The sequence below is a fragment of the Paralichthys olivaceus genome, chromosome 7 (genome assembly GCF_024713975.1).
Source record: "Paralichthys olivaceus isolate ysfri-2021 chromosome 7, ASM2471397v2, whole genome shotgun sequence".
NCBI lineage: Eukaryota > Metazoa > Chordata > Actinopteri > Pleuronectiformes > Paralichthyidae > Paralichthys > Paralichthys olivaceus.
The window spans coordinates 5,849,681-5,863,929 of NC_091099.1; positions in this window are offsets into that span (position 1 = coordinate 5,849,681).

The window sequence follows — 14,249 nt, forward strand, 5'->3', positions numbered from 1 at the left end:
TCAGTACAGAATGAAGCGAGCATATTCTGCTCGATGAGAGGTGAAAGTTTTCCACTGTGCCACGATGACATTTAATTTTTCACATCTCCTGCGTGTTCCTGGGATGAATTTTGGCAGACCTGGTGCAATTTAGCTGCTTGGCAGTTTGAAATTGGGCGATGAATCACAACGCGGATTCAATGGGAACCAGTCAGTGTACAATATTTTCTCTGTGTCAGAATGGAAGGGGAGAGAGTGAGACAGAGAAACGGAGAGAAAGAGAGAGAGGCTGAGGCTTTAGATTGTGTTCTCCAATCATCTTCCGCTCACACAGCCTATCATCCCTTCCTCTACCCCTTCAAAAAAACAAAGTGCCGGAGTCAACCATTATAAGAGGAGCGTGTGTGGCTGCAGATGTCGAGCTGTGGCAGAGGTCTTTAAGGTCTGCAGTTGGATATTTTGACAAAGAGCAGTGAAGAAAGAAATCAATAAAGTCAGGACTTTGCCAGTCACTGAGCAGAGCGCTGGAGAATGCAAAGCTCCTCTCGACAACCCCTAGACAAACTCAAAATGAGCAACCAATAGACTGACACTGCCTCTGACACAAGCCATTTATTAGCCTGGCAGCAGAATATGGTGGATTGCACAGCTGATGGTCTTTATCTGGGTGGACCACACCTGAGGATGAGACGTGTTATAGAGGACAGAATGTGTGGTGGCACTGAACTATGTGGCAGTGACTAAGTGTGCAATATACTGTCAGCGCTGACGTCTGTTATATGCAGGTTTTAGATCTACATCATCCATATCATCAGGATTTGATATGCAGCATAGTCTGACATGCAGCATTGTGTTCAAGCCCCATGTTTGCATCATGTGCTCCACCGAGCACTGAAAAATTATCACCTCCAGTGGTGCCGTTGTGTGTGACTCTGCACTTTGACCTCCCTGTGGAGAGGGCAAGAAAAAAAACCAGGGACTTTCTCTCCAGCGGCCATTTGAATGCTCTTCGTTGATCTGTGGAACACATGCAGAGACATGATCAAACATGGTTCTAATTGTATGAATTATTGAATTAATTAATGTTTGAATTAGTGTGATTTATAAAAATGTTTTATAATGTGCATGAACCAGATGAAAACATTTATGAATCATTTAGTGACACTGGATGTCCAGCCCGAATTCTGTCATATAAAACATCCCAAAGCGTCATCAAGAATTTTTACAGGCAAAGAAAATGTCTCGGAAACACATCGGCTACAAAGAAAAACTTTGATTTCTAAATGTGGTGAGAAATAAAAAGGAAATCCCTTCTGCTGGTTTAAAGTGGGTTTCAATAGAATAAATTCAGATGTGCTGGTTTGTTTGCTGATGTTGGACTCTATCAATTCAAAGTCACACCCATACAAACCTTAACTTGGCTTGTTGCTTATTTGTGAAAGTTCATAGGTTCAGTAGGATTTTGTGGCATATTGTGATGAGCATGAAGATGGGTTTTAGTGGTTTGTCCATTCTGGGTTATTGGAGAAACAAGGTAGAAGAGAACCTGCTTCAGAATTGAGATATAAAAGGTTGAATCTAAGGCAACAAAAAATACAGCATTTCAATTTCCCTCAAGATATCCCAAAACCCTACACACTGGACCTTTGGTTCACCTGAGAAATAAAAGAAAGTTTTCTTTATTCAGCTTTTCAGTCCTGAAAATCTGGTGCAGTGTCTTTGTTCTGAGACCTAATATAAGCCCTTAAGACCAGTTATTATCCTGAGTACAACTGTTTCCTCTGCGATATAGCTGACATTTACCCCTTTAGGCCCAGGACATGCTGCTTGCATTACCTGTGTGTGATGGTTATCTTGCTAAAGTGCAGCAGCTTGCAAGCATGTGTGTGCGCAGCCTCTCTGCATTGAGTTTGTATTTGATAATGGCCATTAATAATAGAATATATCATCACATTATAAACTGAATTAATATTTGGTTTAGACAGAAGAGGTGGGGGACATTATAGCTTTCATGGGTTTCTGGTATGAATATATATCACACATATAGCCTCCACTCTCTATATTAATAACATGCAATTGTTAAAAGTCTAACGGTCGTGCTCAGGTGAGGTTCTAAAGTCCGGTGAGAACTGGACCTTCTACTTTTTATTCACAGCTCGCCACGTGGCAGCCATATGGCCCTGCATGTTGAGCTCACTGATCCCCCATGCTCCTGAATGTGTGAGGGCTTCTGCTTCCTCTATGTAAAATCACATTACCCTAAAGGGAAAGACAAATGAAAGGATAGCGCCGTGGAATGGCCATAGACCAGTGGGTTGTCAAAGCCATTTACGTTCGGTCGAGAAAGACAGAAAAGGGTGAGAGAAGATGGAGAGAGGAGGAGAAAAAGAACAGAGCTCTCCTCAAACAACGTGGAGCTCTTCTGTGTTATACATGTGACCCAACACCATCCTCTGTGTCTCTCATTTGACTGGGATTTTAAATTCTGATTGTCATTTAGTGAGAAGGGGAATATGAGGAGAATATGCCTTTGTCAGTGTCTCCTCCTGATTTATGGAAAAGACAGCAATTACTCAAGCATCTTCAAGTTTACAGCTGTTAGCCATAGAAATGGTTTTGTTTAATGGCCGCATTCTTTGACATATTTTTTTTTATATTTTGAATCCTGCTCTCCTCGTATTTAGTATCCGTATGTCCTCGCTAACCCAAGTTAGCTACATGTTTAAATAGGTAATCTTCCTGTAACAGTTCTATTGGTTGATTGATTGTCATATATAATAACAATCATAATAATAACTTTATTTGTATAGCACTTATCTAAACAAGGTTATAAAGTACTTTACGTAATCCATGGCAAAAATGTAATGAATAAAAATAAAAGGTAACCAATTCAGTAGAAGAGCTGTTTACCACCCTGGTTCACACTGATTACCTCTACCTGTGCATTACTTCCTCGGCTAAATTGACCGTAGATGTGAATTTGAGTGCAAACGGTTGTTTGTCTCTGTATGTTGCTGCTGCCATACGTTGGTATGCATGAAAAACTACATAGTGAAACAATTTTAGCAATCGTTGAGTGTTATTGCATATTGAATATAACAGATAACCCATGTATGCCACAATATTATATGCTAAAATATTAATACAAGAGACCAGTAGTTGTTTATTGGCGCTCTCTGTTACAATCTTCCATTTAAAGACTTATGAAAATTGAAAGAACATGGTCATGGTCATGTTTTATTCCACCCTGGGAAGAGGTATCTGAAACACTAAAGCCCTCTTGAGGATATGTGTCTATACTAACTGCCCCCCCACCCATCCACCTTCAAAAATCAAAATTCCGCCCCTGCTCCCACACCTCGTGCAGATGCATACTTTGTTTGACATCCGGCTGGAAAATGTAAAGTGAAATCTCTTTGTGCGTGCATGTGTGTTTAGATGTGTTTGTGCGTGTCACTGTGCGCACACGTCTGGGGCGTGTACGCTGATTCAAAGTGCCATTTCGTTGTGTGAGGACAGCCTTCACAAACACACTCGTCATGCAGAAGATGTTGTCATCCTCCGCCTCATTGTTTGTGTAAGTGATGTCTCCAATCACCATCAAACACGTGGAGGTTTCACCCTCCCTCTGTCACGCTCCTTCTCTTTCTTCGCCTCTGATTGCACAAATTGTCCTAGCGTCCTTCTGCTCCTGCAGTCGCCCATCTCTGCTATCTCTGCCTCTCAAGGGGCTTAACTTACAGGGGATAACAGACAGCCGCAGACACTGAGAAACACTGACGTACTGTATAATGAAGTGCGTCCAGATTTGTACCTGATTGTACTATACATCTAAAAAATGTAAAAGACTGAGAGGCCTGCGGTATAAAAAAAAAGAACCTGATATAAAATTGTATCTTAAGTATTCTGAGACTTCGTGGACATTGACGTCTGATTGGAAGATACAGCAAATACAATGACTGACAAGAACATACAGTCCACTTCATATGTCTTTGGATAACAGGATGAAACATGGATGACCAAGCTCACACAGAAAAAAGATCAAACCAGGAGCCTCAACTGTCATGCTGCATAAAAAGCATCCTATGTATTTTCACCTCTGATGAAAACATACAGAATATTATGTACATTATTAAAATCGTCAACCACAACATTAAAACCACCTGCATGATAATGTGTTGGTTCACATTGATCTCTGAATATGTCCTAGGACATGTCAGCTCTTTGACCCCTTCAAAATGTTGAAGTACCTGGTATGTGTCAAAAAACATCCACATGAATGTTAGGACCCAAGGCTTCCAAGAGGGACATTACCCAGAGCACCACACTGCTTGCGTTCTTTCCATAGTGCGTCCTTGTGCTATCTCTTCCTGAGGTAAACAACACACACAGGCCTGGCTATATATATGTAGAAGACAACATGGACACACTGACCAGTCCGTGGTTACACAGTCTCTTACACAACAAGGTGAAATGTTAGTTTTGACCATTTTTTTTAACATACCACATGGGCCAGCCTTCAGTCTATACGTGCAATCATGATCTTTGGGCAGCCACGACCCTGTTGCCGGCTCACCAGTTGTCCATCCCTGGACCACTTTTGGTTGTAACCACTAACCAGAGCAAACTGGTAACACATCAAAAGACCTGAGGGTTTTTTTGCAGAAGCTTTGACCCACTTGTTTATTCATCACTATTTGGCCCTGGTCAATAGTTGCCAGGATCTCTACGCTTGCACATTTTTCCTGCTTCCAACACATCAATTTCAAGAACTCACCGTTCACCTGCTACATAATATATCCCATTCTATGACAGATGCCATTGTAACAAGATTATCACTTCCCCTGTCAGTGGTTTTATCATTGATGAAACCTTGTGTGCTAACATACCAACACCATACAGTCACTATGTGTTCAAATACTGACGCGAGAATGAGAATATTTGCTTACATTCTATTCACATCCTGTGTAATGACATATGTTACAATAAGAAATGTGGTTACAGTAATTGCATGTGTTCAGGCATGTGTTATGATAGAGTGAAAGTACCATATATCTGTATTATGGTTACACTGTATGTAAGAAATAACAAGATGGCAGATGATCAAATAATATGATAATTCAGGGCATTTACATGCAGACAATTCTGTCCTGTGTTGGCATTTTGTTTTGAATGGTAGCTTAAAATTTTGCACTTCAAGTGTGAAAAGAAAACATTTGACATGTGATTTCCAAAAGTATCATATTTTAAATAGTATTAAGCTTGACTGCCAAAACCATCTTTTAGCAATAAGCTGTCGCTGTTTTGTAGCTGTGTATAAGTGAGCCCTCCATTAGCGCTGTCTCTAGCCATTATAATAGAGCCAGTGAAGACTTTTGGCAAGCTCCATTACAGCACCAATCCCCCCACTCTGCACCCACCTACCCAAATATCTCTTCTCATTACCTGATCAACCTGTTAGCATTCGTTACCAAAAGCTGTGGCCGCTCCCCGCAGAGTACTTCAGATAGATTTCCCATTTAAGATCACAGGGAAAGTGGAGTCAGCTTCGATTGGAGCCGACATCGGAGGAGTTCTTCAGGGCAAACCAGCTGTGACTGGGCTGATGTGTAGCTGTCACTGTGTCGTGACATGATATAATATGAAATGATATTGAACAACGACTGTTTGGCACTAAATTGTTAGCAGGGCTTCAGGTCTGACAGCAGCCAGTTTATGGCTTTAATCCCAAGGTCCTTTAAACCTTGTTTGACATAAATTGAGTTTGGCTTCTTGACGGAGAAAAAAAGAGCAATGACAGAGAAAACACTTTCCGTTATTCTATCTTGTTTGGTTCAAATGGAAACTTTCTCGCTGTGAAGTTTCATTTGCTCTCCGGCCACGGTAAATGTAGATGTCAAAGAAATGCAGCAGTGGATTGAGTATCCTTTCCGTATAACCAAAGATATGTGAATTTGATGCCATTTTCGTAACATGGAACTGGCACAGATAACACATCTGTATATCCACATACTGCATCATCCAGGGCTTAAACTACAATAATGAAGCTAAACAGCTTCAGACGGTCATCTCATCTCATTGTTAGGACACTGACATCAGTGAGTGATCTGTGATAAATCTGCTACGTAAAGCTCAATGAAAACCAGGAACACAGGTCTGAGGGAACCGTTACCATGACTAATGTCCCGACTGACAGCGAAAGATAAGACTCATCCTTCACCTCAGCCGAGCCCATTTCTCAGCAATAATGTTCATAATGGAGTCCTCCGGTGTCGTTATTGTGTGAATAATTTAAATAGTGATTTAGGTTACTGGGCATCGAGGTCACAGCCACAACACCTAACTACAAGCCTGATCCAGATGAGATATATCCTTACTGCAGATTTCTGAGGGGGTCTTTCTGAGGCAGGAGCGAAATGGCTGGAGATGACCGAGAGGCAATGATTTGGTGTGCTGCTTAATTAGATGTTCCGGCGACATCTGTTTTTAAGGGGAAACTGCAACTCTGGCACATTAATTCACTTTGTAATGAATGGCTGAATGTCAATGCGGGCCGTGAAATCACCAAGTGGAAGTATGTGTGTCTGTGTGTGTGCAACACAGTGATGCTTTTCCATCTGTTTGGCAAAAACATTCCCCTCTCCGACACTGGCACTGTCGCTGCACAGTAGCCAGAACGAGGAGGGATTCAAGATGGCCTAATGCTGATTGGAATGCCGTTTGAATGGGAAGAAATGAAACAAAGATGGAGTGGACATTATGCTGCTGAATCTTAGTTAAGGATGCTTCACAAGTGTGTGACAGTGTCATTAATCTCGTGAAATTACAGACAGAGAAACCAATACAACAGAATCAGAGGCTGCGAACAGAAAGTGTACATTTTTGCTATACTGAAATCCAGCACATACACAAGGATATTCCTGCATGAATTGGTACATTTTACAATAAAATCTCAATTTTACATTCCAGAAAAAAAATACTTCTAAACTCTGGTAAAACGCAACTTCCAGATGGAACTAACCATGTTTTTTCTCTCCAGCAGGATGTAAATGGGATGCTGCTTCCTCCCTTCGAGTGACTTACTGCAGTCCAAGGAGACCACTTGGCACCTGGAGTGACAGGCTGCCATCAGCGTGAAAAGATGCTAATATGAATTCTGATCACTCACTCATATAGGCAAGGGAATTACTGCCCATCACCGGCATCCAGTGATTCTCCACACATGGCAAAGTCAAGGGGCACGCTGCAGAAAACCAGGCAAATGGAGTTGGCATGACAGTCGAAGCTAGATTCTTGCTTGACACTTCCCTTCTAAGTGATAGTGCCATAAGATGTGCTCAATAATATAATAAATTGGGAGCTCTGCCCTCAAGATTTTTTCGACTGATGAGAAATTTATATGACAAATCCGTCGCTTAAACTATCTCTGTCCTTCAGTCTTCACGGCTGCGGGATCCCAGGGGGGTCAAAGGCTAATTACCAAACAGGATAAGAGGCAGAGGAGGAGGAAGACAGAGCATTCACATTTTTTAAAAGGTGTAAATTTATGCAGATTGACTCTAATACTGGAATGTGTCTCAGCCTGTAATGCTGAGAAGAAGACGCACCCCACAAAATATGTCCATAGACACATGCATGCAAAGTTTAACAGTAGTATTTCTGTTTTGACCCTTAGCTTTGGTTTATGCATGGAAGGAATGAACAAAACAGAGACGCATTGTGTCCAAAGACAAGTAACTGTATTATTATCTGTTATTATTATGTTTCACGCAATAAAGATTTGACATTTTGGTATATGGCCTTATTCACTTCCTTGCCAAACCTTTTCAGGCAAATCCAGATTTAGTTATGTGTCGGACTATTTCTAAGCCAAGAGTCTGAGAAACAGTCCCCAGTGTAGTTTCACCTGGTTTCTTGGCAAGCTCATCATGATGATGATAATAATTCACCACATACATTATAACTGGTTATAACTGAGCTTTAGAGGTCCTGATAGGAAGATTTTGTAAAATCTGAAAAGAGCTGTTTTACCTTCTTTCCAGATAAGCCAGAGAATGTCTGCACAATTGGGTCTGGACGTTGTCTAAATCATATGTGTTCTCAACTACAAGGAGGTCTCTGGAGCATTCAGATGATGGGTGGCGTGTGGGTGGAGCGTGCGGGAGACAGGATATGACGTAGAAATTATGCTGCAGAATTCACATGTTTTCGACACCAAGGGTCAGCCCTCATGACCAAAAGTGCCCAAGTTGACGTCTTCTTCAGCATCTTCCACATGCATGGCACTTCCTTTTCATCGTGAGATATTTGGGCTCTTCTTGTTTTTTCAGTTTCCCGTTCTTCATACCTCTCAGTTGTCCTCCAGACATTATCCTGCAGTTTTCTCACATGGGCTCACAAGGACACTGCTCAGAGTTTTTACCAGAGGGCTGACAGTTAAAACTACGGAGAATGTCCGCAGCGACTGACTCTGACCTGTGCGCTCTCTCATACAGCTCCTACAGATAATTTCAGGGGATTATTCGGAGTTCAGTGCATATCTGAAAGCACCTATCTTACTTGTGTCAAACTAAGCTAAGACACTTGTGTATCATCTTGTCATCTAACAACCATACACAAACATACGTAAACTGTGTAGTACATATGCATCCATAACTATGTAGCTTGTTTTTGCAGATTTAAATGTGCAATTATTTTTCAAAAGTGGTCAAATTATGTAATGTACAGAATTATTAATGAAAAAGGTAAGAAAGTGCTAAATAACAGAAAGAAAGAACCTGACACAAAAGTAAAGCCAACGTGGCCGAGACGACGGCGGCTCTGTACCACTGTCCCTCCACTTCTCTCCTCCCCTGCGATTCTTGCTTCACTCGCAGGAGAGTGATGATACTGTCTACTCTGCTAAGTCTCCCCCTGCTTGACATCTCGACACGGGGAGAAGGATGTTCCTGTCTGTCTCGTCACATCACAGCCGTCCTGATTCGGATCCCTCCCATCCAACACCCTGTGATGCTTCTCTTTAAAAAGCTGCCCGTCCATCATAAACATCCTCCCTTTTATGTTCCCCGCCTGAGAGGGAAGGGGGAAAGAGAGAAATCAGCCCTCTCTCAAACACGAGCTGACAGCGCTAAGCAGACTGACGTGACATCAGAGGAGCGATGTGCCAGACGTAGCTTTGAATTTCCATAACAAGGTAACACCACAATTATTAGTCACTCAGTGAGACCATAGCACCTAAAACTTTAAATTGAAGTGTTCCCGGATTTGCTCAGAATTCTGTACGCCTGCAAAAACCAGCAAATCCATAACATCGCTAACTTTTCTCTCCAAAAAGTGCTAATCGTATAAATCACTGCTCCTTAATTCATCTTTTTAAAGAAATATTCTAAGCAGTTCTGCAAGAGTCTTAAATTAAATCCCTCACCTTGACTCCATATAAATGTAACACTGTCAATAAAGAAGATATAAATAGATCTGGGTGTAGCCATTCATAATCTACCTGAATATTTTAAAGGGTCTTTTGGGCAATGAGGCACGTAGAAGGAAGAGGAGAGGGAGACTTGATCGATAGTCCGAGTTCTGCCTCTACAATCAGAAGTGCGCTAATTGAAACGGTGTGGAGTCATCGCCCACCCCTACAGGATGAAACTTATCACATCTTTCATAATAATTTACCACAAAATGATAAAAATCTACTTTCGCCTCACATATGCCTCCCCTCTCCTGTCTGGACGATGATTGAGACAGAACCGCTAGTTGGCCTGTCTCGGGAGAAGCAGTGAGAAATGTTAAGGAGACCTTTTCAATGCCTGGCCCATTCAGTTTGTGAATGTTAATGTTTTTTAATGAAGACATGAACAGAAAACTGAACTATACAGCTTGATAACAGAGGGGGAAAGGTTGCAAACAACGACAGAGTGGAACACCACGAGAATGAAGTCGTACATTTATGAGAATAAAGGGGCTACGTAACATTTTAGAGGGGGAATAAAAGAAGATCAGCCTGTCACAAGTTAAAATGAGAAATATGGAGCATTCTTAAGTTGTGCTTTAGTATAGGTCTCCTAAATAACAGAATACTTAATATTTTGGTACACCAGCACCACATTATTCTGTCATAAGTGTCAGGACTTTTAAATTATTGTGTAAGAAACTGTCTATTCTGATGAAAGAACCACACAGACTTGAAAGAAATGGCCTCTTCTGTGGAGGAGGAAATGTTTGGTGGTGGTCGACATAGAATTGGTTTCATCTACATCGACATTTAAATGGGTTTCTGGGTTTTGGGTCCAGGAGGAGTGAAACTTTGGTAAGCACAGGTTCTTGATGTTGGGTATTTTGTCTTTATTCTCGTAAAAACAAATTCTTCAATCGGAACATTCTCGTAAAATCATGACTTTATTCTCATATTACTAATTTATTCACGTTTCACCTCAATTCCGACTTTATTCATGAAATGTTTCTTCAACATGGCCCTAAAACTCCATCATAGCAAACCAAGGGGAGAGTTTTTATTTTTAAGTAGCTCATGCTTTAGGGAACAAAAGGGCCCGAAAGAGAAATATGTAGCATGTCAAAGTTTTTTAAAGAAAGATCATGTGTGTTTAATGTGGATTGGTGAACATATTTTAAAGGTGCTTATACTCTGAGCCTTCATCACATGTCCACCTTTCTCCGAGCTTTTCTATTTTCAGGGTGAAGCTAATGAATTGGGATCTGGGAAAGGTTTCTCTGCAGGCTTACGATGAGAAATGATAAGAGATTATTTTAGAATGAAGATCAATGACAAAGTCCAAACGGTATGAGGAGGATCAGCAGGCGGAGGAGGAGGAGGAGCAGAAGCATGTGCTCTAATGTAAGATGAGTGTAATGTGCAACCCAAGGCCAAAGGCAAAGAGCTTCATCTCACCAATTCTCTTTACAGGAGTGGAAATTACTTGGTGCCATACATAGCTGATTTATACAAATTAATGACCTGTGTTATTAATAGGCAGAGAGGCATATATTAAACACTATGAGTAAAGGTAGCTTTAATTATGCATCCTTTATAAAACCTGTTTGACTTCAGTGCCGGGCGTGTAGGTGCATTTTTAAAATTAATCAGATTCTTGAAAAATGAGAGCTAATATAGCAATTGTGCCTCTCTCTCCTTTTGAATCATCAGCTGCTTCTAATATATCTGTTCTACGCAGTTTAAACAGTGACAATAAATTAGTAAAATGCTTCTTCAAACATAATGGAAAAACAGTCAAACATTATTTATTTTTACGGCTTGGCTTTAGCCAAATTGTCAGCTTAAGTACTTGGAATAGTCTTTTTGTGTCATATTATCTATAGCGTGTACTGTATGTTCTTTACTGTGGATATTTACATGAATGTTGTTCACGTTTTGGACACTTTGCGGCCGCCATATGAGCGAGAGTTCCTGCCCTGCCCCTTCTTTTGTCCGAGGGGACTGCTGCGCTGACAATGGTGTCACCTCTCCCCCGGGGGGGACACCTCCAAGTGATTTGTGGTCGGGGAAGACTGATGAACTGCTATTGCCACCCTGTTTCTTTGCAAGATCAATTCTACATGTAGGAGTGCGCTTTATGAATGATGGAGACCTCCTCAAGCCATCCATACAGCTGCCCAAAGACACGGCCCCGGCCCCCATAGCACATACAAGGCAGGAATAAAGCAATCACTCTTCTCAACACGGCCATGCATTACGCACCCACACCCACACATGAACATACCCACATGAATACACAGATAAGCCAACAAGGCACACACACACAGACAAACACATTTCTGCTCGCAGGAAATAAACCAAGAACACATTCAAAGTCATTATGCAGCCGTTTAAGTTTCGTTCAGAAGCGTTTTCAAGAGGAGCAGCAAAACTTTGCCACAGACTAGAAGATTGGTGCTTAGTGTTGACAAAGTGCTGCAGAATTGGACTCCTCTTGAGAACAGAACTGTCAGTTTGCACTCTGACACTGCACCGCACTGCCTCTCTGGACAGGCCCATAACCGGGCGCATGCCATTATGAGTGATCTGATGGGATTGAGGGATCACTCACGGCCCACATCTGAAGGCTGAATAGAATCGTGAATAGGAGCAGCATACATAGATGTCATGAGTCCTGCCTCCCGCGGAGAGGTTGAAAGCGAAAAGTAGAGTGCAATGAATACTTGAGTGTTCTGGAGGCTATGAAATTGAAAGGCTTCTCCGTTTTTTGCCAAAAGATTTCAATAGAAAAACAGTAGCAGCTTTTTAATCGCAACTTTGAGAATGATCGGGCGAACATGTGTGCAAATCAATGCAGGTTTGACAGACATTCCTCTTTTATGATAATCCTGGTGTCAAGAGCACGGAGATGGGAATAATGCAGCAGGGCTACCTGACATAAGAGAGAATCACATTTACAGTCCTGTGTAAAAAAAGAAAGGATCTGAATATATTCTTTTAAAACATATGCACACTTGCTTTTTCAAACTGCATATCTGAAAACAATGGAATAATCCATTCTGTAAGAATTGTGCACTTTAATTATTTCTTTAATTAAAAACTTCACATTCTGTTTTGCACTTTGATCAGTGCAATGACGTTAAACCGCAGAAGGCATTCGAGATTCAATTATCATTTCACTAATTAGATGCATAATGTCCTCTTTTTTTACGTTATGCGCTAAAGACACCCAATCAGGGTGCGGCCTCTGGAAATCAGGGTTTTACAGCACACGGCAAAGCAAGACAGATGCACAGCTGAGATAACTTCCTACTACAGTGTAAGCCTGGGAGAGCCGCACTGTAGAGGCCATATACTATTTATGGGTTAATCGATACAGTCGCTGGATGACACCATGTCCCCACTAGTTTCTGTCATGATGATGGCTCACTAATTTTGGAGCGGCTGCTTTCTCCTCCTGCCTTCAGCAGGCTGCAGGACGGTTTAATTTGGCTGTAAAAACGCCAATCACCAGGTTACTTCTTGTTCCTGGGGGAGGTCACGATGGGGGCAGGTCCATAGGAGGAGATATATTCACATAGTTCTCTTAGAGACACTGCTAACCCCTGACATCCCATTTGGGTTGTAATTTCATGTTGTTAAAGTGACAGGGACCCAGCCTCTGTGCTCTCAGAGACGAGGAGGCAGGGGCGAGTCCTGATCAGGGAGGCCTTTAATTCTTGTTAACTGAGGTTGCTTGTGTGTGTGTGTGTGTGAGAGAGAGAGAGAGAGAAAGAGACAGAAAGAAATAGTGCCTGTGTAAATTTGCCGTCTGTGAGTGTTTGAGTTTTCGGAGAAAGCGAGCAGATCTCCTTGAGTGTGATCTCTCTCCGCTGCATCTCCGTGTGTACAGATTATGTGAGCGGCATCGAGCAGCCACACACAGCATGTTTTGGTATTTGTATGTATCTTTTCCGCTGGCAGGGGTCAGCACACATCAGACACACACAGGGGGGAGACCCGGGATCATCCCACTCTGCAGAGATGCTGCTGGCTCGAAGAAAAAGAGAAACGAGTGGTGAAAAAAACCCTCATTACCTTCGCACTAAGACTTAACGCTGCCTCTGCGAACGGGCTTTGATCTCTTCCTAATGTGGATATATGAGAGAACTGATTCCTTTACTGTGATGAAAGCTAAGATTTAACTGCTCACATTAAATTAGCAAGTAAAAGACATCAGGCATGTTTTTATTTGGTTGCTGCAGAGTGAAGGGTGGGGGGTGGCTTATCAATTGTTTTGCCCCAGTTATAAGACGCATACTGCAGTATATGATGAATATAAATACAAATTACACAACTCATAGAGGCCAGCAGCATGAGAATCATTGTCCTCTGTATTAGCATGTCCTTTTGTTGAGAGTGTATTTTGTATTTAAGTAAGTCGACTATTTTCAACTGTACATTTGTATTTTTTACTGTGTACAGACCTGATTATAGTTTATGCAGTATATAACATGATCACATTCATTTTACTGTATATGCTATTAACTGGCTCCTGTCATGTTAGATGAATTATATACTTTACATTATCTACAAACTGTACATTTTACATATTGTTTACTTTATTTTCTATACATCTATTTAGTATATCTTCTTTGTTTACCTTTTTATTCTGTACATTTGTTTATCATATATTTTTTTAACATATTAAACTTATGGATGTACTTCAATCTGTATTGAACCAGTTGTTTTGTTGTTGTGCAGCAATCTGTTTTGAGGAGTGCTCTGTTAATTATGTTATTATTATGGAGGTTAGATGCTAAAACAAATTGAGTTG